Source organism: Ambystoma mexicanum, chromosome 1p (genome assembly GCF_040938575.1).
Source record: "Ambystoma mexicanum isolate Mex_15411 chromosome 1p, UKY_AmexF1_1, whole genome shotgun sequence".
Taxonomy (NCBI): Eukaryota; Metazoa; Chordata; class Amphibia; order Caudata; family Ambystomatidae; genus Ambystoma; species Ambystoma mexicanum.
This window is the reverse complement of record NC_090921.1, coordinates 96,248,621-96,271,255: the sequence shown is the minus strand read 5'-3', so window position 1 is coordinate 96,271,255 and position 22,635 is coordinate 96,248,621. Positions and strand designations below refer to the sequence as shown.

At 47.9% G+C, this 22,635-nt stretch overlaps 1 protein-coding gene across 4 annotated transcripts in view; it reads right to left on the bottom strand.

Annotated features, from left to right (window-relative positions):
- C1PH17orf114 (chromosome 1p C17orf114 homolog) overlaps positions 1-22,635 on the bottom strand; it is a 174,408-nt gene that overhangs the window by 110,319 nt on the left and 41,454 nt on the right. The window contains exon 2 of one of the 4 annotated variants that reach the window (XM_069644133.1): positions 10,907-10,959. The exons of 2 other annotated variants lie outside the window; for them this stretch is intronic. The gene's annotated coding sequence lies outside the window, so the exon portion shown is untranslated. Of the gene's footprint in view, positions 1-10,906; positions 10,960-19,699; positions 19,721-22,635 lie in introns of those variants that run through there. One more of the 4 variants, XM_069644140.1, reaches the window with a different exon arrangement.

The window sequence follows — 22,635 nt, the reverse complement described above, 5'->3', positions numbered from 1 at the left end:
CTTTGGCGGATCAGGCCGATCTTATTGATGGAGAGTTGATGGCGGTTGATTTCTGGAGGGCACGTACGGGTGGGTCGAGCAGAGAGTTGATACAGTGCTTAATGGCTTTGAAGAGGGCACTTCCATCATTTTTGTAATAGTTGGCCTTGCAGTGATCAGTTGTTTGTGTAGCACAGAGTTACTTGAGCAGCGTGAGGTTGGATGCGCTGCTGGATTTTCCTTCACAAAATCAACATTTTTTCTATTTCATGGAATGCATCCCCAAATTCTTTTATTAGTTTTGGCTATTAGGTGGCACTTCAACACCACCTATCAGCCAAAACTATTTTACTGGAGTTCAGCCAGTAGGCAAAGAACATGTGAGGAAGGGCGCAGCTTGTGGGTTTGCTTATTAACACATGCAATGCCTGCCCATTGCCATACGAACCCCAATGGCGATTCCCACCCACTACCTGCCAGTTTCCTACCCAAAACACATCCTCCTGGGATCTCTTGTGCTAGCTCTATGAAGCAGCAACATCCAACTGCTGCCTCCTTGTGTTATTTCTAAGCAGTTTGCTGAGGGTTACTTTGCAGCTGTAAACCAAGTAACCAAGTTGGCCTTCACAAAACAACAATCTTACTAGGCCTGGTGTAATTCTGATCACGCAAGAGCAGGAGGTGGGAGGGGGGGGGGGGGACTGCCAAGGGTAGGGGATGGATGGAGAAGTGTGGGACAAAGGAAAAAAACAAGAGTGCAGCTAATGGGTGACAAATACATGCAAAAGAGGAGCCTGTAGGGTTGCAGATACAGACCAAAATGCAGGGGTGCCAAGAGGCAGTGCAGTGTTGTAGTTGGACAGGCAGGGACCTGGGCCCAAGTTCAGAGGGTGACCAGGTGACCAGTGAATGGATCAGACCAGTCATCAGCAAGGGAGATGAAGAGAAAAGACAGATGCAAAGAGAAAGGTCTTGAGTTGCTTCCGGTATTCTGGAGATGGTTCTGCTCAAGTTTCAGAGAGGCAGGGAGGCTGTTCTAGAGGGAGGCCCTAGCCGAAGAAAGATCTGCCCCAAACTCTATGCTTGGAAAAGCGACTGACCCTCAGAGAGTTGGAGGTGGAGGAGTGGAGAGGTCGAGAAGGCAGGTATTTGGGAAGCAAGAGTAGGAGATTGTGCAGGCTCAGACCCCAGAAAGACTTGTGAACAATGCCGAGGGTCTTGAGCTTGATCCTTGCCACCGTAGGGAGCCAGTAGAGGGATTTCAAAGCTGGAGAGATATGATGCGGGGGCTTGGGGCCAAGGACAAGTCTTTCAGTCCTGTTCTGATGAGTTGTAGAGGTCAGAGCGTAGAGGCAGGCAGATTTAGAAAGAGGCTGTTGCAGTAGTCCAGCCTGGAAAGGACCCGAGCTCTATAGACAGTGAGCTTCTGTCGGATAGTGAGGAAGGGAAGAATACCCTTGAGGAGGTGCAGCTAGTAGTTTGACTTCTTAGAGACGTCAGATGTGAGAGCTCTAAGATACATTTAATTGCATCTGCTCCTGTATGCAAGTCCTGTTAAAAACCAAGCATCAACAAAGCCAGCTGTTTTTGCTTGTGCAGAGTGATCAGATATGCATTCGCCAGACACTCCTCTCCTATGCCCAGGTAATAACACTATTTGCCAGAGTTTGCCATTTTAAGGCCAGAATGGCCATTACACACTCACACAAAAAAGCGAATTGCATGCCCGACTGCGTCATTGCCGTCAGAGGTCACAGCCGTTCCTCTTCCACGCCCCATGAAGAATGCTGGCAGGCATGTAGAAAGACAGGACATCGGTGTGAAGGCCATCCCACACCGTCGCAGAGAACCAGCATGCAGGAGCAAGCCCTATGCTACCCCACTTGGTCCACTTCCCTCACAACCTAAGCTCAGGTGTCACAGTAATTATCAGCCTAGCTTTGGAATCTGGAGAAACTTCATATTTAGGTAAGACCTTGCACACTGGCTGTCAATCCCCACGAGATGGGAAGAAAAAAAACTGCAAAGCTAACAGTTTGGGCTTTTGCATAGGCTCCTAGCCATAAGATGCAATACCTGGAAATTTGTGGCGGTACCTGGGCATATTATGGCAGTGCCTCACAAATGCCTTTGGAAGACACAATGTTTTGTGTTGTCATTGTTAGTTTAACAGCAATCCAGTGCACAGATCAAAAGCAACGGTACACACATTTGGTTTCTAAAAATCAAATAGTTGAAGGTACACTTTGGGAATATACATTTTATCAGAACTGTTTTATAGCAGGTACATTTCAGAAGAGGTCTTGGAAAGAACAAGGTAATGTCCTTAAAAGCTCAGGTATTTTGGGCTTAAGGGGCAGAAGGGGTTGTGACTAACCATAGCCATCTAATTCAAATGTAGCATGTCCAAAACACCTCTGCTCACTTCCATTGCCAATAGTCTCAGCATAGGGAGCCTTTACTGCCAAAACCAATATATCCAGCTTGAGCCTTAGTTCTCATCTCTGAAGCACATCCTCAGATACTGGTCGGCATCACTGCCGCGCCAATAGTGCAAATAATAAAGTCAGTGTGGTTTCATCAGAAAAATACACTGCACACCAGCACATTTTGCACAGTCAAAAACAGAGGTCTGCAAGCGTCTCTATCAAAGGGTGAGGTCATGGCCTCTACTGAAAAACAGAAGATGGGGGATGATGCCCACTTTACCTCTGTATACTATGCACCTACCCCTATAGGTTCCAGCTGTAGGGAAATCTACGCAAAAGTGTGCGAAGCAAAACTGCCTTTTTAAAAAACATGCGAGCTCCAGCCGGTGCACAACCTCCGAAAAACGACAAGTGCGGGGAAATGTGAAGTTACCAGCCCATCGACAACCATATAAGTCGCACAAAGTATTTCACAAGCCACAAAAAAATATCTTCAGCAACATGCAAGTATCCAGCAACCTGTAATTAGGTGGAACATAGTCCAATCTAGGATGAAAGCACAACATATCATTGGAGGGTTAAAAACCGAAGTGGGTCCTGCATTGCATAGATTTTCCTTTACAGGATTAAGAATCAGCATTACAAATCACTCCGATACGCAAATGTATAAAACATTAAGGGTTTGATAGCCAATGAGACGTACGATATGTGGAAATGTAAAAGCAACGGGACATAAAATTACTTAAGGACGTATTTGTAACCAAAACAGCAATTTAGCCTGTACAGTCAAATGGCTGTCCCTTCCCCTCAGTCCCAGCAACAGGATGGGGAGGTTTCCTCTGAATGAAGTGAGACCCAGCTGGACCTTGAAGCGGATCATAAACACTTGTCTCTGGAGTTCAGCCAAGGACCAAATGGTTTTTCTTGTCAAAGATAGGCCCTTTAGGGGATGACAAATGCCTTAAACACAATTGATTCTGGGCAGGAGTGGGAGGGCAGGGGTGAATTTGCACTCTGAGACTTGGCGTCTGACTAAAGTGATTCAAAGTGACTGTAAGGGGGCAGGACTGAGTCATAAATGGCCCTTGCCAGTCTAATTTCAAAGAATGTGTACCATGACAACCAGCATTCTCACGAGTCGAATAGCCAGCTCTCAGATGTAAAGGAACCAACATTATGTGATACCTGAGAGTCCGTTACCAGAGGAACTGGAGAAAACATGCAATATTTTGTTAGTAAGAAACGAAAATGCCTGTGTATATTTGACATTTACAATCAAATTTCTGCTCATAACCTTTGAACAAAAAGGTCCTACAGACTTACTTTGTTCAGTGTGAGTGTTCAGGGTAAACAGCTCTATCAGCTGAATCTAAGATTGTAGGATATTTATTTCATCATGCAAGTCCGGTGAATGGATATTTTTGTGCAGAAACAGCATGCATTAGCGATTCACATCCCCTTGCACCCATGCCGGTGAGCCAGTTACTACGAGATGGGAATATTATTTTGGGGAAAGTAGGAGGTTAAAACAAGAAAATCTATTAAAACCCACCATAAGTGAGCCAAAATAAGAATTGTATGTGGGGGATTAACCAGAGTGAGAAATCTGATGAACCAATTAGTAACATGATCAAATGTGAGAAATATGAGGTTTCAGAACATTACAATTGTTTAATGTAGAAATCACCAAGATGACATCAGATGGGTGGGGTGAGACTGGGAGCAGAAATCACTCCCATTGGACTGCCCTCTTCATACTCGTTGGACATATTAATGGAGGGGATTGTTTAGTGTGATGTCACTTTTGGAACACTGCCCAAATACATACACTGACCAATTACATTGCAGAAATCGAAAACCCCTCCGTTTAGAGGTAGGTAGAATCTATAAAATGTCCAAACCCATAGATTCTGGGGCCTCCCCAGAATCACTTGCACACTCACTGACTGGGATGGACTAATTGACAGAAGAGAAGATTTTTCCTTGGACCCATTTTGAATTATTAGCAGAGCACCGTTAGCAAAGCCTACCTGGAATGTATAGCTTAAGCCTTGCACAAGTGAAAGACGCACCAGATAGATCCCATCTTACAGTCTAATGCCCATCTGTTCCTAAAGGGTGAGAAGAGGGTGCCCACCTAACTGAGAAACACCCAAAAATAAAAGATACTTTTATTTGCATAGGAATAAAGGGATAGCATTCTGAGGAGGGGAAATCAAATAGATACTATAGTCTGTATATGGCAAAATGCCAATTACTTCTGTACATTGCACAAGCAAGGAATGAAGGCACTCAGTATACATACCTAGAAAAATAAGGTAATTGAAGTGATTTCCAGGTTACATGTCCAGAGTACTGTTACTAGCGGTGTACTGCTCAAGAATCAGTGGAAAGGGTCATTTACTGCTACTCAATTTCCCCCCTTTAAGTTGTCCATTGTAAATGATAAAGGTGCACTTTTGCATGGTAATGAAATAGAAGCACCACTAAAGGGAATATAGTAGTGCAACAAACAAACCTCCAGGGCACGAAGATCCAGGGATGAATATCAGTTTCTAAACCATTTATCAGCCCACACCTCTAGAACACCAGAAGGGATAAGAACAGATGAGAATTATAAGACTTTGTCCCTTTTTGGTAACGTGGACGGAATGGTAGGCTTTTCTCAGAAAGGTCATGAATCATTGGTAGTCGCAGCACAGCAAAAATACAATTATCACCCAATGATAAAAAGGGACTGTCCAGTCAAGGTTGTATACAAATATCTACTTTAATATTATTAACAACTCAACAGGCAGTTCTAGCACACTACGACACACAACCCACCCTGTGAAGGAATGCAGAGGACAGACAGTTTCAAAGAAGGAAAAGAGATGCACTCTTTATACTGGCAGGAGGGTAGTCGGTAAAGTAATGAATCACAATAGTTCAAGGATACATGGTTTCAGCACAAAGGGAGCAATGGGTCGTACAATGTCACTAGCGCCTTCGGAGAAGGAGCAGAGGGACAGAACCACAATGTACCTTTGTTCTGTAGGAGATCTTGATGCTTTGCAGCTTCTGCTGCAGAGTTCAAGACGGGAGGCAGCTGCCGATATCGGGCAACAACCACTATGGCAAGCGAGGCTGGACGGATGGCTGCAGGCTGGCCTACACAGCGGCTTGGGGTCAGGAATTGTTTTCTCAGTGCTGGTCAGCATTTCTAAATCATTGGTTGAGGCATCCGATTGCTTTAAGCGACTGCAGTGTTAGTCGGTTGCAGCTCGATGGACTCTACTGGCTTGAACATTTCCTGCAAGGTCAACGTCAGTAGATGCTAGTTGGTGCACTCCTCCTAGCTTCTTCATTGGGCGTGTGTTGTCCTTTAAAGTGGATGGCCCAAAGCCGAGGAGAGTGTTGCAGGCAGCTACTTTGTCCTCAGTTTGGTTCAGAGACTCTCTGGCACTTCCCACGTAGGAGGCTTGCTGCAGAGCCTAGCAGGGCATGCTGCATTTTGGCCGAGTACCGGTTCAGGAGCTGCTGGAGGGTGCTCTGGATTCAGTATCTCCCTCTGTTTCCTAGAAGATGTTTAAGGGAGGGATCTCACTTCCCTCTTGGAGGTCCTGGCCTTCCTTCACTGGCGGAAGATGGCAGGCAGACTGCATCTTCAGCCAGGGTCCAATGATTAGTTCTTCTTTCTGCTTCAGTTGAAGTCTTCAGATGACCTGCCAAAAGAGGGGGTCAGCTCTCTTTTAAAGCTAAATGGCCCAGAGAGATTACCTTAATGAATCAACCCTAGAACTCCCACCAACAATCTCCTGTATGAGTGAGGTCATAACCAGAGTGCCTTGCAACAGACAAGGTAAAGGCATGAAAACATGTAATACTAAGTCCCACCAATCTTCCTGTCTGTTGTGGATTGAAGGATCTCTCTGGTTAATGGAGCTCTCTGTGGTTCCTGATTAAAGTGGCAGGTCTTCCTTAAAGCTGCAGCAGGACCAGGCTCTCTGGCTCCTTCAAAATCACATGCTCATACCTTATGAATGGGGTCCCACTGTGGTTCGGTCTACTGTAAACATGCCATCGCAGACATGACAGTTCCCAGTCAATCAATAACGAGGGCAGGAGCTGGCTTCAGGTTGACACCGTTGCATATGAAGGGTTGTTAGGGTTTCCAATGTCCTTTGTTAACCTCTAACGGCAGGCCCCATGTGGGCCTGTTGGAAGTACACTATTAGTAGGTTAATCAGTGCCCCCTGCTGCAGGGGGGGGGGCAACTAAAGAGGGAGAACAAACCCCTCTACCCCCCCCCCCGTCCAAGATCATTTATTAGGGTAATCCCATTCGGCTCATATGAACGCTCAAAGGTGCTACTGCACAGGCCAGAGAAAGCCTTTAGCATTAGGAAGTTCTGTGGGCAGGGGTGGGTGGAAGACCAACGTAAATGGCGAAACGGAAGGCTAAATACACGAGCAGAGGAGGCACCGCGTTCATTAATGGCCTTGTAGAAGGGGACACGGCTACTTTTCTTGTTAGTGGGATATTTTAAAAGACAATCAAACTAGTGACTCCATGTCATATGACCACCACTGGGGTTTAGTTAGAAAATAATTTTCTAGTTAGGTTAAATGTATTAGGAGGGCTGAGGGAGGCAAGGACTAAAACTCCCAGAATCCATTGATCTGTTACATGAAAGCCCAGGACTGGAGAACATCTGTTCAGGTGACATGGAGCGCCCTTCCCAAACTATGCGGTTTCTTGGGAGACCGTCCAGTTATGTAGAGGGAAAACACTAATCTATTTGCGCATAGGTTTGCCTCTGAACTTCAGCAAAGGAGCCAGGAGCTGGGCAAATGAGGTTTCAAGGTGGAGCCGGAGGGAAATGCGCTTAGGGGGAGTACATCCTCATTTTTTAGCTGTATGTGGCCATGAGCAATTTTGCGTATTGGTTCCATTTACTGTGAAAAAAATGGTATCAAAAGATAGAAAACGAGCATTAACAAAGCCAACAGATTCACCTTGTGTATAGCGAAACGTTTTTCTCTGCTGCTACTGTGGGTTTTAAAATCACAGACCCAGTACCCCAACAATTTTCCAGGTTTTTCCAGCATATGTTAACATCCAACCTACACTTTCAATAATGGGTGAAATGTTTGAAAAATTGAATTACGCAGCAGCAAGAACAACTTTATTGCTGGCAACATCTAGGTGACTGACAATCGGACAATGAAAACGTACCATTGTTGCAGAAGTTAACCAGGGTTCAAGTCAAGGGTACATGCGGTGGACAGAGTCCGACCCACTTTTTTCAGAGGACACCTTCATATGCTAATTTCTGGTGATGCAATATTTAAATTGTTATGTTAGTGAGCTCCCCCACTTTTTTCTTTTTTCCCCCTGGACTTGACCCCTGAAGTTAACTATCACACATTTTAAGTAAATGTCAATAAAAAGTTAATCTGCAATTAATGGCATATTTTGGTGTTTTGCCCTGCGTGCCTTATTGTGTAGAAATTGCCCCAGCAGAAACCCCCCTTTACCCCCCCATGCCTATTGCCGACCCTTCTCCTGGCTCTACAAACAGGCCAGACTGGGGTAGTAGAGGCCGGCCACTGCCTCGGTGAAAGGCGCTTTTTATCTGCAGCTGGAAAGCAGGCGGCGCCTTTGTCAGCAGGCAGCCTAGGAAGGCGTGCGGGGCGGGAAGAGGTGGGGACGAGGCCAGGCCTGGGGGGGGGGGGGTGACTATCGGTTTCATAGGCAGAGGCATAGCCAGGATTGTCTATTATGTGAGGCCTGAAGCTAATATGGGCCACTGCAGTGACATTAACATCAGTAAATTCCCACACAGTGCTGCTGAGTGGGCACTTACAGATTTTGGGTGAACCTTTCCCGCTCAGGCCCTATCCGGTCTACACCTCTGTTCATCAGATGGGGGGGGGCGCTGCTTCCAAGCGAATAAAGGCCAGAAATCTTCATCGTTGCAACCCTATTCGTCAGGCTTTTGTTGTTCTTTCATAAGCAAGGCAGCTCGAGTTCTCCAAGGGCCGTCACTCACAGCGGCCCCCGGAGCGCGCCTGACACAATCACTGCGCGCAGGACAATGACGCGTTTGTCCGCTTAGCGACCGAGACTGATGTGCCAGACGCAAATACTGTCTGTAAATGAGAGCCACCGTAAGAGCCTTCAAGGAGCTGTGGCGGGGCACAGTGCTGTGGGCAGTGGAGTAACTTTGCTGAAAATGTTGGGGGTGGGGGGACATGACATCTAAAGGAAAGGGGGCCCCTGCCAAATGCCTAGGACAAAATGGAGTGCCACGAAAGATGAGGGGGGGGCAAACAACCTTGCCCCCCTGTTAAAATGATGCCCATGGCTGTGGGGCAAGGAGTGCACGCTACCCTGAGCAGGAGTAGCTCATGGTAGTTTCGACTTCCTGCCCCCCCCTTCTAATCATGCACACCACCACCGCACTCATCAAGACTGGCTTTATCCCCCTCGCTCAGTCTGAAATAATGCACGCTTCCCATGGCACGCCCCCACAGCAGTGGCGCCATTATGGGGTGGCCAAGGGTGGCCACGGCCACCCTGCTAAAAACGCGGACCCCAGGACTGGACTGGCCTACAGGGTACGATTTCCCGGTGGGCCTCTGCACCTTGAGCCTCTCTTGTATTGTATTTTATTTTCACATTTTCTCATAGGAGAAGAGTTGGGCTTGCTCAAAATGTGCAATATGGGGCCTCTTTGAAAAATATTTCCAAGGCTTTTTTTTGGTTCCCAGTCCACCCATGGCTAACCCCCCCATGGCTAACCCCCCCCCAACCCTAACACCCACACCTCATGAATGAATTCCTATGCAAGAGCACAAGCATTATAAACCGGGGGCATTAGCCCCACTAGTCCTCAATTGCTTGAATGGGCAAAAGATGCCTGCCATACCACATTGTCACAAATAATAAACTACATCAGTAATAATTAGAAGTGTCCAGCAGAGGGCCTCGGTGGACAGGCTGTTCCCACAGGCCGGATGGGGCCGGATGGGCCGAGAGCAGCCACTCCGCAAAGGCGGTATAAAAAGGATTGCAAGGCCTTAATCCGGACGCATGCGTGCATTTGGATCACACAATCTGCGGGGAGATTGCATTATGCGATTGTGAAGAGAAAAAAATAAATAAAGGGGTATTTCTGTTCGTCCCGGGCTCATGCAACCCAAAGTCATGCAGTCTCCCGACACCCGGGATTCTCAATCGCTGGACCCAGGCTCGGATCCATGGCCAAACCAAAAAACACAAAATACTGGTCTGGGCCAGTGTTTTGGGGTCAATGTGGGGCATTTCTTTGGCCATTGTGGGGCAGTTTGATGAGTTACTTCTCTATGCGGCTATTAGTTTTGACCAGTGTTGCTGAATAAAAAGCACAATTTGCATCACATTTTATCAAAAACCTCCCCCTTGGGTACTATTCAAACCACGTCACAAAAGAAGGAATTCCCCATTTGCAACTGTGGCCCACTTTTTCATTGGTGCCCGAGAGAAGTGTATGCCCTAGTCCGACCCTGGCCTAGGGTTGCAGGCATCTCTGCTGGGCATTGCCAGAAGTTGGGGCGACTTCCACCCTCAAATGAAGCTCCCCCTAAAAGCAAGTCAGACACTGGGCCCAGAGCACGCCTCTACACTGTTCCCAACAGAGCTCTTAGCTAGGGCTCTGCCTCCACGGACATCCCAGGTAGGGCTAAAGCAACCCTTCCCCCCCCTCCCCCCCGCTATCCCCCTGACAGTAGCCCCCCCCTTGCCCTATCCTACCTGGAGGGGCTTAAAGAGTTGGACTGTTTTAGCAAATCCTGTAGACTATGAAATGAAGAACTGCCTCTCCAACCCAGGTGCCAGATATACAAGGCCTCAGGGTGGAGGTGGAGACCGACTAGACGCCACATCCAGCAAAAGGCATGCCAGGGTTCACAATGGGGGCTTGTAGGCCTCCTTCTCGGGCAAACAGCCTCTGGCCTTGCCCAGGAGATGGGCATAAACCAGCGGTAACTGGCTTGCCTCCCTGTTAAGCGCCAGTATACATTGGACTCACTTTTGTAAAAAAAAATTAAATCTGAAAGAAGAAATTAAAGAAATCCTGGGGGATGCAGGTATATCTCTTGAACTGCTCGCTAATAATCCTCTGAAAGTAAAAAAAACATCTTGCAATGCAATGATTGGCAACGGACTCTGGACGCAGTAGCGCAATCTAAAACTGCGAATCAAGCCTACTCATGCTGGAAATTTAAACCCCGGTTGGAGTATTACTTGGAAAAATACCCGTCAAGAAATTTTAGAAATACTTATGAGAATCTGCTTTGATGTGCTTAAAACTAACTAGGTCTTAAAAAGATGGAATATGCTAAAAGATGAATGGCGCTGGTGTAAACACTGTAAAAAAGAAGGGGTGGAAGAAACTCTGAAGCACCTTCTTTTGTTTTGTCCAGCACTCCTGAAAGAACGAATACGATATTTTGAGCAATTTATAAGTTACTTACATTGTGTAGATACTGAGTTGTTATGGTTCCAGATTCGACATAACTCAACGGTCCTGAAATTAAGAATGATTGCCTTTTTAAAGAATTTTTGTGCACTTTCATGATATGTTATACTATGAAATTTTAAATTCATAACATTATGATATTAGGTTTGTAGGTTTGTTTTTAGGAAAATCAGATGATAATGTATTACCGTAGTTTTAAAATGATTGTTTATGTAATATGTATTGTGTTTTTCTTCGTTTTCTATGTGATCTCTTTTTGTAAAGGTTTAAACAAACCATACACAAATAAATAAATAAACAAATATTAAAAAATATAAACAATTTTGAACAGAAAAAAAGACAAACTGCATCATTCTAGGTGTCATTTAGTGTGTAGGGCCACATGCTGGCAACACCACTCAGAGTGAGTGGCATGCCACTGAGCAGTGGTAGAAGTGTAGGGAACAAAGTATTGGAACTGTGCTCCCGGCCGGGGAGGGGGTAGGTGGAAGCACAGTGTGACCTGTGACAAGGTGTTGCGGTTGCGGCCGGGGCGTTGCAATAGTGTAACCGACTAAGACTCCCATTACAACTTCACACCTGCACAAGGACATGAACGGACAGATGCTCTCTGAATGGAAAGGCGAACATGCTCGTAAAAAGTAGAGGAATGGTAAACAGATCAAAATAAAGTAGTGGGACACCGCTCCCGGCCGTTCCCGCTCACTTCGATTACTGGGGCAGAGGTTGGCAGTCGGCAGAAAGCGGGTCCTTACCAACTATAATTTTGCAATAAAAAAATTAAAAATCTAACATTTGTGGGCACCATAAAGTCGCTTAAGAAACCGGCCTCGTAACATCAGAGCCGACTCCCTTGGAAGCGGATTACCGTAAACTGCAGAGAAGGCTGGCAGAATTCAGCGCAAAGGACGATGAGGAGCGGGGCACATCCAGAAACCTCAGCCCCATCTGCTGTAACCTACTAGTTAATAGGAGGGGTGCAATAAAGCAAGACATCTGTTGGTTCATCCAAGAAAGATGAGGGCGTCCCCAACCAAAAAAAGACACCCCACCACTTTTAACCAAAAACCGGTGTCACTTTCAGAACAAAATGTAAACAATCACAGCCATGCTTTGCCCTGTCCGAGTACCATCAGTGCAGCGCACATGCTGGGTGACAAAGGAAGCCAGGCAAACCGAAGTTTGGCAAATGCCAGAGAAACACTGGTATTATGGCACAGGGAAAATCGTCAGGCCCATCCTAACTTCTTGGGTCCTGTTTTAGTGGCGAAAACCAATGAGAAGCAGCGGTGCGCCATGAGCCTGTGGGTAACATTAAAGCAATAAGGAATCACTCTGAGGGCATTAACGTGCGATAGCGGCCCTCAGCCCTACTTCAAGGCCTGGGCAAAGGGAGAATGTTCACCGAGTCACGGGACTGGTAATGGCCACAGGAGGGAGGCCTTCTTGTTACTGCAAAATTCCACCCCTGGAGAGTAAACTATTCGGTTTAAAGCTATATATAGCAGCAGTTATTGCCCCGTGGGTCCTCCGAAATGGAACTGCCACAACGTGATAAGTGCAAATGTCCTCTCCTGCTATATCTGGGAGGACGGTTGGACCAGAGAGACAGCACCCCAGGAGGTAACCGGAGGAGGGCCACTTTGGAGTAATGTCACTTTCCTGCTGTAAGTGGCAGGCTGTTATGCAAGTCTATGGCACTTAAGGGGTTAAAGCCAACTTCTATAAATCGATTAGGGAAAGGATAATTAAGGTTAAGCTATGTGTTGTGGGTGTTGATGTGTCCGGTTTGCTGTTTGTATAGTGCTTAACCCACCATGAAGGTTGCTCCAATTAGTCGGTGGCTTGTATTATAGCGCCTATGGCATTCGAGGCACTTTAAAGGTACTGCAGGGGAACAAAAGTGACAGAGGGCACCAAAAAGGCGGGCACGGGATAAAGAGATGTTGGCAGCATAGAGAATGCCATAGAAAGGCAGCTCAAAATGACAAAGAAGGCCAGGTTACTCTCCTTTTAGCACGTTCACTAGTGATTCGTCATAGGGGTTGGGGATACGAGATAACGATTTGGAGCTTACATCAAATGAAACCGGGTTCTTAGCTCACACTTCTCGCCAGAGGCCAGCCTCAAGGCGCGGGACCGGGTTTCGAGGCTGTGCTGCTTGGCGTGCTCTCGCTTGGGGTGGGGCCGAGACCTTCTTGGGTCATGCTGCTCCCTCACCCATGATTACACCTGCACATTTCTGTGCCCGCGATATAGGCAACCCCTCCCGTACCCCCTCAACCCCTCTGCCACACCAATGTAGCAGAAGGAATTCCCTTCACAAAACCAGAAGGACTGGCTTTGCCAATGCAGGTTTTTACCTTTATGTCCCCAACTGCCTGAATTGGGTGAACCCATCCCAGGAGCAGGCTTTAGAAGTCAATAGGCAACCACTGTTAAGAAAGATTTCATTTTAGATGTCATTTCCCCTCCAGTCGTACACCCCAAACATTTTGCTGCTGTTCCTTCACCATAGTCTGACTTTGCCAGTGAACCCCAGCCTTCTGCTGCACTCCTCTGGGCTTTCACTCACTTTTTATGGGGAAACCGACCGGCCCTTAAGACAGTCAGTACTGGGAGACTGTTTCCTTTAGTCCTTTTCCAATGTTGCAACTTTTCTACAACATGTAACAAGTGCACAGAGTACCTTACAGTACAGTGCACTTGGGTCTCAGTCATTCCCAAAACACCCCAGATACTCTTGTAGGACTTTTTAGGAGATGCGTCATGGACAGGGCTGGTGGCAGCTTATCGTTTCATATAATTGTAACCCTTTGCTGCCATTTAAACCGCGATTACCGCATTTGGCACGAATAGGTGGCCTGGCTCCAAAATGGCCATGCCACGAGGTTCTTTCTTTGTCCTGTCCTTTGGCCATCTTGCCCCTTTGGCCTTCCCCCAGGTCGAGCCGACCCAGGTCAGTCCTTATTTGATCATGCAGTTTCCCGCGAAACGCCAAGCTTTTGCGGGCTTCTGCATGCCTATTTTGTGCCTCCAGGTTGTGGGCTCGGGTGTCTGTCCCCAATACACATCCTGGGTGCCAGAGAGTCTGGAGTGCTGTCCATGCCTGGGACCACCATGGTCCATGATTGGTCCACGTATGGACTGTGTGTTTGTGAGCTGATCTCCCATTGCGTCCCCTCTGTTTTGGTGCGAAGGAGACTCTGGTTAAGAGGATGCCCCAAACACCCATACCATGTCGATCTCTGGAGTTCTCACTGAACGAAGGATAGGATCCAAGTATCCTGAAACTAAGAAGCCGAGTCGAAGAACCGCTGAGCCCGCTGTCGTCCCGTGGGACCCCTCTGCATCTGGTCGTCCTAGAGGTCTGCGAATACGCTTTGACCCATTAGAATAGTGGAACCAACTACTCTCGGCACCTTCAACAAAACCTGCAAGTAAGCCTTCTTGGAAGTGTCCCTGGACCAACCAGTGGGCTGACCAGCTTACGCAGGACCTTTGCTCTGTCTCTGCTGCTGTTTCGAGGAGGCCCTCAAAACTTGCTCTACTGCTAGCTATGTGTCCCTGGCACCCTCACACCGAATTTCAAACACTTGGCATTCCCAGGTCTGAAGTGAGACGAGTGCGCCAGGACCAGAGTAAACGCGGTTACTGTGTTGCCCAACCGCAGCAACGAACTTTGCAGGTGCGCTTCATTTGTGACCCTCTTGCCCCTGAAGCCTGCTGCAGTGAAACTGGCCTGATCCATCCATTGGGAGTGGAGAAATCGCCACTGTCCCATTTGGGAATCATCAATGTATCTTTGGAACTGAAAGCCGCAGAGCCGTCATATTGCTGCATTTGAACCTGCAACCAAATTGGACTCGTCTGGCGAAGTTTGGTCCGGAGTGCGCCTGGGGCCGGTGAGTAACCCTTACCATAGCCGGTGGGCCCTAGCACCTCCATCCATTTTTACGCACGAGTGGCCCCTGCGGTTGCCTCTCTTTTTGACTGCTAGTGCTAACTAGCAAACTATTCTTGAACCTTGGAATCAAGTGGAGGTCCTCCTCGAATAGTGGTAATCTAGTCTTCATTGCCTCACCCACCTTCCTGAACCGCTACAGACCCTTGAAGAGACCCCGTTTTGCGCATTGGAACAACCGCTTGAGCCTGCATCGCATGTACTGTTGAGCATAAGGCTGCTCCCTTCTTGGGGTTTGGACTGCCTCTTAGTTAGGTGCATGTTATCTGCACTGCCCAGCTTCCTTCCCCTCTAGGTTGTGAACATTTTTCGTGCCTTTAACCCTTTAGACCCCAATGGTCTTGAATACATCTTGGATTGATTGTGTTGGTTTGATAGTGTTGCTGTGATTATTTTACTGCGTATTGAGTTATAAAGGCCTTGTAATAAATGTGTCTATATTTTTTAATATAACACCTGTCTGGAGTAATTTGTAAGTGTCCTTGCTCTGTGTGCTCATTGAGGTCCTTCAGTCATCCTCACCCCTCCTGAGACCTAGTCTTGACCTCCTGCCATAGCAACCTTGTTTGGTCTGGCTTCTCCAGAGGTTACCCTGTTCCAAGAAACTAGGCTGGCCTTCTGAACATCTGCCCAAGGTCAGAGGTCAGAAATCCGTCTTAACAACCACCCCCATTGAAATGATGTTTGCTGCATCCCAGCAGTACACGAATTAGCACCAGCCGTACAAGTCCCTTTTCCGGCTCTGGACAATTCGCCAAGGACCCGTTGCTCCAGCTGAAGGCGTTAGAATCCCAACTGGGAGACCACCAAGCCATGTTCAACTCCGCCTGGAGAGCTTGGTTTTAAGTGATGGGAAATATCAAGGGGGTGTGTGGCCTTTACTGTGTTATCAAGGTGAACAGGTTACAAAGAACTCATTCACTTAAACTGGAAACCACATTAAGGGCAGCCTGTAGAAAAGAAAACAAAGCAGGGTCCTCAGCAGTTTGCTGGGGGCCATTAACTTGTCGGGGCAAATCCCCCACCTGCAGTCACATGGTGTTGCCTGAAGAGGACGGCACAACAGCATGTGGTGATTTCAGGGTGACTGGTCCATGATGCCTCTCCACCCCCATAAATCATATCACTGGCGACTCCAGCCTGGACTGCTACATGCCTCAGTGAACCCCTGCCACCTGAAGAAATAAAGACAAGGCCACTGCTTAGCACAAATAGCTTTAAGCCTGACAGAGATCCATCCCTGTGAGCCCTGTCCCACTTAAAGCTCTCAAACCTATGGCTCCACAGAGTTTTTTTTTTGTTTTTTTTAATTAATTAGGTCTTCCAAGATCCCTCCCCACTGATAAGGACTGGTGCAATTCTAGTTCAGAACATCGAGAGCAAAATGTTTCAGCACGGCTTCTACGCAGGGGTACATCCTTGCAATCTGGTCAACACCATCAGCGAGGAGATTGACCCGCTCCAAAACCTAATGGGTGTCGCATGCAGTGTGCTCAGTTCAAATCCCGGCAGGCCCCATGCCCGTCCACAGACTTCAATGGGTACTCACCCATTGAAAACCCAAATATTCCAGCAGGCCAGGCGACTCAAAAAATAATAGCGGTATACTTCAGAGGTTAAGCTACAGGTTGAACATGTTAAAGTAAGTAGTTTGGCCGCATTGCTTTCCTCCTGAAAATACACTTGACCTTCTCAGAGAGCAGACTTGCCAGAGGGAAATACATGGGATAAGAGTACAGCAAGACGCGTGCTGTGCCTGTTGTGTACACCCGCGCTACAGAGCACCAAGAGACCACGCAAGTGGCGACAGTGTGTGGTACAAGACTCGTTAACAATGCAGCACTATTGAAAACATACCTTGAGCAAGGTAAACAAACATAGAAAAACTGTATTTGGAGTCCTGAGGAAGCACTGCAATGTGTGAAACACGCATTGGCTTCAAAAATCATCCCTATATACTTAAAATTCCAACTGAGAATTCAATTAAAGTGGACTTAACATCCCAACCTGAACTAGTATGTCTTTCAGTAAGAACATTTCTAATTTTGTGCATTACGGGACCCAGGGTAGCAGGAGCATTCCCACACATGGATAACCGTGGGCTATGTGGCAACCTTCCCTTCAGGTCGCCCAGCATGCATAAACTGCAACAGTGCTGCATGGGATCCACAAGCAAAGAAATAAAATAACTACACTCAACTCTTCTGAAATAACTGGCCCGTCATGCATCTGAACGCTGGAGGTTTTACCTTCTCAAAGGTTTGGGCGCTTAGCGATGAAGAAAACCAGTGCCTTCTAATGATAAGCCACAGGGCGGAAGGTCACCAGGAAACCTCAGACAACCTTAAAAAGGGACACACTATCTTCTACACACAGCAAGCATTGGAATATCCTGATTTTCCTTCTTGCTCGGTTGTGTTATGATATTCAATGTACGATTATTTGCCAGTACAAATATAAATAAAAAATAAATTACTGTATTCAGGCGCTATAAACCCCAGCAGGAGGTCCTAGTGACAGGAAAAGGCCGGCATATTTAGAACACCAAATCCCCAGAAATCCTGTTACACGTTCTATGGTTTTCCAGGCTTGCCAATGGTTGCAAGCACCAACTAGCACGCAGGGTGGGGGGCTGAAAATAAACAGGGGCCCAATTTCAAATGTCTGCTTGGACCCCTCCCCGCGCCCCCTTGGCAAGACCTTAGAAGAACCATGCACGCCGCGTACACCTGCGTGCTCTTTGCATGCACCCCCAGTGTGTTTCATGGACTGAGTTATTCGGCAAATCCTTCTATACACCGAAATATCAAGCTGGTAGTATATAAAAAAAAAAGTCAAATAGAAGCAGGTCTTCAAAAACAGAACTCCCATCTGAAAAAAAATAAAAAGGGGCAGAGATGGCTGAACAAAATAAGAAACTGAAAAAAAAGCGCAAGGCCATGGAGCTAAACACATGTTGCAGCTACAGTCGCTCAACCTGCCGAGCTATCTCACAGAATTTCTGTTTTAAACACAGACACTCCGATATAAGCAAGGTGGTCACATAACAGAATGAAAATTGCAAGAAAAAAAAATAGGACAAACGATGGAAGCGGGGGAACTGGGGTGGCAAGGAGAGGGGGGGGCGCACTAGGAAAGGGCAACATGCTTGGATACAGAAAAACCCATTGGGACATGTTTCATAAGGCAGTCACCGTCGGGGGCAGTGGAGGTCCATACAGTTCAGTGGTAGAAGTGTAAACAATAAAGTAGTGGAACTATGTTCCCTCTGCCCCGCCCCCTTTTATGCCACCCCCAGTCTCACGTTCACCCCCCCCACCCCCATTCAAACCCCATAACTGGGTCCTGCCTTGCCTCCACTCCACCCTGCAGCATTGTGTTCTAGTAAGACAGAAGAAAACACAATAAAAGAAAATGGTCACCATTAGTGGGTCCTTACCCCACTCGGCAGCACCTACACGCAGCCTGCCCTTCCGTTCACACCTCTTAAAGAACATGGCCAGCACAGACACAGCCCTCCCATTGCCTGCTAACAAGTCTGAGCCTACAGCCCTTCATGCGCACGTTGCGATTAGCCTGGGCCTTTTGGCTGCTTGGGAATGGGTTTAGTATCCCAAGCAGTCGATTGAAATAAATCAATAATCCTCTTCCAGCACCTGAGTAATGGGTAGTACAATGTTGCACTGGCTTGCTATCAGCAGGGCTCAGGTTAGAGTCCACAATAGGGATGACTTTTTTTTAAAAAAAAAGTTGCCATCCTGGAAAGTAAGGGAACAGAAGTAAGGGACCGTCGTACCCTTTAGTTCCCACCCACTTTGACCTCTGGTACAGTTTAACAGTGGTAAACTGCAGCGAGGCCAGGAAATTGCGCAAGCAGCCTACGCTGTGGGAACATTCAAGCGGCAAAGCTCGCGCCTCATCGCAGGCGAGACAGGGTCACACTACAAGCTGCAAACCGGCTGTCAGAGACACCGCTATGTGGGGGCTATGGGGCGTATAGCCCCGGATTAGAAGCTCAGGGGTTACAACCAAAAGACTAGCTAGCTCGAGTTCCGTCAGTACCGCCATTAGCGTACCCCCGGATCTTGTAGAAACCTTAGCACACAACTGGTGGCTGCAGTTCTTTTGTAACCCAGTCCCAGATCACCTGCCATCATGACCCCGGGGTGGAGGGGGGGTATCCACGCCAAAGTAGCGGAAATAAGAAAACGCCGAGAACCAGCGCTGCGACGCGGGCACATAACCAGGAGCGAGCGCCAACGACGCGGTAACGCAAGCCACTGGATCTGAATGGCGGCCCGATGCCCAGCACTCTAGCGATGCACGCAGATGCACTTGAAAGCCGGTGTGGAAAGGCAAGTGCTCTACTGAACACCGCAAGGCTGAGGTTACTGACGCCACCAGCAAAAGACAGCCTGTCCTGCGCTCATGGCAAAGTGCGGTTTAATGGAGAAAAATTACATAATGCAACAAGGGGGCAGCGGGTTGGGAAGTTTCCCCCCCCCCCCCTTGAGGCTCAGGCCCTTGTCAAGTGGAAAGGCCCATACGCTGTCCCTGCTGGCATCACCGTGGTCTTTACTTCGACCCGAGTAACTACTGGGATGAGTAAGAGTAGGACTAGGAGTAATGAAGATTACCGGTAAGCCATCAGCGCATTCATGTTACGTACAAGAAACCGCTGGGACTTTACAGTACATCTACATATGCAAATGGGGACGTAGAACACTTGTTAGTATGTCGATGGGAACAAGACCTGCACACAACATACGCACACACTACACACATACCTTCAAGATTAAAAATATAAGCAGCCATGCATCTTACTTGCCCAGCACCTGAGACGATCGGAGGAAGCGCTCAGGTTGGCAGCCTGGAGACGGGCATTGCCAGGCGCGGGCGCGTTGCCTGGTAATAACTCCGCTCTTAATGAGAGGTTTCAAGCATTGACGGCACCTGTTAATGGCGGGTTTACCTTCATGTGGTTAATGTCGCACGTCCCACCTGGCGAAGGCCCGGGCATTAGCAGAGTGTGGATCAGTGAACAGCTGCGCATAACAGAAAAATAATCACCCACCCCCATAACCAGCGGGCACCCTGTCAGACCCACCTCACCACAGCGCTAAGTGCCCGTTCCAGCAAAACCACTAATGAGCGGTTCAGGCCACAGAGGGCCGCGCCTTCCATTTAATTAACACAATTCCTGGATGCCCTGTAACCCGGCCTGTCCCCCACCCCCGTCTGCAGACACAGCATGACACCAGCTAGACCGCCACCGACTGCGGCTGGGTGCGAGAAGGTTGGCCACAGCGCCAGTCAAAATCCTGCCTGGGACTCAAACAGGCACTCGAAGGGGCTGCACGATATGTCGGGGTCTCTCCAAGTTTATATTGGTTCTTCAATGGTTGTGGGTGCATGAGCTTAGATGATAGAGCCACAATAAAAGGCAGTGGACTATATAGAACAGGACAACACCTGTACCCCCCTCACTAAATTGGCAGCGACTTCAAAGGGATGCTGGTATGCTTTTTCCATCCTGGGGCGGTGGAGGGAAATCCCCCACCGCTCTTACCTGCCAAGAAAGCCCCGCATCACCCCCACCAACATTCGACACCAGTCACCCACAATGCCCTCATAAGGATTGTAGATGAATTCACAAAACAGGCCCAGTAGCGGGTAGCCACGAGCAGGGCACTGCTGCGTCGCCAGGGGCACCAACTCTACCACAGTCACAAAAGTTCCTGATTAACTGGTGAACCACAGAAGGCCCGCACAATCAACTACAGACTGCTCAAACCAAGGTCGGACAGGGACAAGAATTAGGCCCGGACACCCAAGAAAAAGTGGCCCACCCCTCGCCCTCTGACGATATTACCGGAAGTGATGTCATTTGACCCCACCCGAAAGTGATATAACACGACCCTTCACCCCTTAATAAAACAGGAAGTGGCATCAAATAGCATTGTTCCCAAGTACACTACGAAAGATATGGTATGATTTCACTAATGTGATATACATTTCACACAGGAATGTATGACCATATGTATCATTGATATATGTGTGTAAAGATACATATTGTCAAATTACTGTGAATGCAAGCAGACGTCCAATGCCAAATGAGAATATGTTATTGTATAGCACGTAGACTTAATCTCTTTTTGTAGAACAAATATGCACACAATATCACCCAACCTGTGGTGGTACTCATTTATCGACCTCAGAAGGATGAAAGGCTGAGATGGCCTTGCTGGGATTCAAACCTGAAACCTGCAGATCGATCACACACACACACACACACACACACACACCACACACACTCCCTCCCTCCCTCACCCCCAGCAGTAGCGAGCACTCAACCCACTGAGCTATCATGTCGGCTACACTAAAATAAGCAATTATTCAGTAGTGGATACCATTAAACTGCTAACTGAGATTTAACAGCAGACCAGTTTCATCTGCAGGTCTGGTGCAAAGTTGGCCGCATGCTGCAGCAGCATGTGAATGAGGCATGCATCACACTTCATGCATGCAAATCAATCATCAAAGCAAAATAACATGTGTTACCTTGCTTTGATGAATTGCGCCGTTGTGGGTGCTTTGTTTAAACAAAAAATATATATTTTTTTCCAAACTTTTTCAAACCGGCCCAGGCATGGACAGAAACCGACCCCAGGGACTACGCATGATTTCAGCCCGGCCACGGGCCGAGTGGCAGATGGGCCAATCCGACCCTGGCTCAAACATGCCAACAATGGTACCAAACACTCATTCCACACTGCGCTCTGATAGTCCCACCACATGCGTGGCAACACTATTGATGCAGTATCCCGGCCATGCACGAGTGACTAATATTAAAAAGGTATTTATTGAGCACGAACCTAGCTTCGAGAAGCAACAGAGAGCTTTACGGTCATGGGGGGGGGGGGGAATTAGAACAGGGCGAGTAGAGAAACATGGGAGTAGAGAAACATGAGAGAAGAGAAACAGGGAGGGGGGAAAGGTGGGTAATGTGTCAGCACAGGGTCTACTCTACAAGTCACCAGGGGAGGAAACGGTGGAGGAAATCACATCACCCAGTATCAGGTAGGGTAGAGAGTGGAGCGTATGTGGACCTAGGAGTTAGGGAGGAGCCACTCCTTGAAGAGGAGGGTCTTAAGCTCTTTCCTGAACTTTAGAGACAAGTCTGATGTTGACTGGGAGGAGCACCAGTCTCTTCGGGGCATAGACAGAGGAGGCCTGCCTTCTGGTTCTGCCCTTCTGGCACCGGCCAAGTTAAAGCCTGCACCTGTCCTTACTTCTGGAGGCCTACAACCCACCAGAGATGCTGCCGTAAGGACGAGTATGCTCGTCATAGACTTGCATAATAACCTGGCAGTTAAGGAGTTATAAACCTTGCAGCCAAGCCCAGCGGAGCAACATGCCGGCATCACACAGCCCAGAAGTGATAACTTAACATGAAGAGGTGCTCCCAGCAGCATCGCGCCATGTCCATGATGCAGGCGGTCACGTTCCATGGACACAGCGTGGGCATCAGCAAGCCGCCACGCTGCTGAAGGGGTTCCACGACAAATCCCATCCTAAGACCAACTCACCAAGTGCTTCGCTGATTTCAGATCCTTGCAGAAATACGAGCGGCCAAACCTGGAATAACAAGACGTTCCAGGAACCTGGACAGCCTGCAGTTACAGCACCCCATTAGGTATGGAGAATAATGTGGGCGTTTATACAAAAGGGAAGGGAACAAGGTCAATTGCTCAGTAAAC